Source organism: Poecilia reticulata, linkage group LG11 (assembly GCF_000633615.1).
Source record: "Poecilia reticulata strain Guanapo linkage group LG11, Guppy_female_1.0+MT, whole genome shotgun sequence".
Classification (NCBI taxonomy): Eukaryota; Metazoa; Chordata; class Actinopteri; order Cyprinodontiformes; family Poeciliidae; genus Poecilia; species Poecilia reticulata.
The window spans coordinates 10,900,622-10,901,740 of NC_024341.1; the positions used below are offsets into that span (position 1 = coordinate 10,900,622).

General features: G+C 40.0%; 1 long non-coding RNA gene across 2 annotated transcripts in view; it reads left to right on the top strand.

The window, feature by feature from the left end:
- Positions 1–1,119, top strand: part of LOC108166733 (uncharacterized) — a 17,812-nt gene that overhangs the window by 6,053 nt on the left and 10,640 nt on the right. The gene's annotated exons all lie outside the window — the stretch shown is intronic.

Consider the following 1,119-nt stretch of genomic DNA (forward strand, 5'->3'; position numbering starts at 1 on the left):
CCTACCCCCCAAAGTTACTATAGCAGGAGCTACTGACCATATGATTAAAGATCCCTCAAATGATTCAAAATGCAGCACGTGTGACACATCAAACAACAATATGCCCAAAGTACAATAGGTTATTTTTGCAAAAGGGAAGGCTGGATACCCAGATAAACTGACAGTGTCTTTTATCCCAGTTGGATCATGAGGCCCGATAGGGTCCTCAATATATGTAAATTATACACTTTGCGTCCCAGAGCTGTGGTGTTCGATAAAAAAAAAACACACACATACACACACACACAAATACGCGAGAATACAGATGTTATTTCCCTCTGAAGTGCTGTAGTGTGCAATAAAAAAAAAAATCTTTTTTTTTTCACTTTTACCACTTTCAGCATTTTTTGCTGCGTTTATGATTTCCCCAGAAGAAGAAGAAAAAGAAGAAGAAGAAAAAAGGCGATGAAAAAAATAATTACGCCAGCAATCAAGTTACAGCGAAAACCTATTTGATTAGCGGGCCACACTTTACTCAAATTGCAGCTATAAAATTAAGAACAATTCGCCTGTAATGATTATGGACTTGGATTTATTTTGGGGAGGGTGGAATAAAAGTGGATATAGCATAAATTATCCCCTAATTATACGCCAGTGTGGCCTCAATTATCCTCTTATCAAAAACGGTTGTCTAAATGCAGCGTTTAGTTTCAATTTTCTCCCTTTTTTTTCTCCCTCCTCCTGAAACAAGAACTTGGTACCTTGCTATTATCGTCATTCTACGGATGTTATTTACTTTGTGGGATTTAAAAAGTGCGCAAGCCAGCCGGATAATCATTTTCGCCGAGCGCAGCTTACCCAGAAAGGAGCGTGCAGGCGACCAAGAGAGCAGAAGACACACAGACGGATTTGGTTTTTGCTGTTTTTCTTTTCAAACGTCTTTTACATTGATTTCCTTTTTTTTTTTAAATCCAGCAACTCATGGGAGCTGCAGGTAAGACCTTCCTTTGGGTGCTTCACGCCCCTCCTTCTTAACCTGTAACTACGCTGATAAATTATTTGATTGCGTTTGACAATTCGGGCTGTCACAGCCACACTGGCCTTGTAGAAGTCTGCACGCCTAGGTCACCCCTCAGTGAT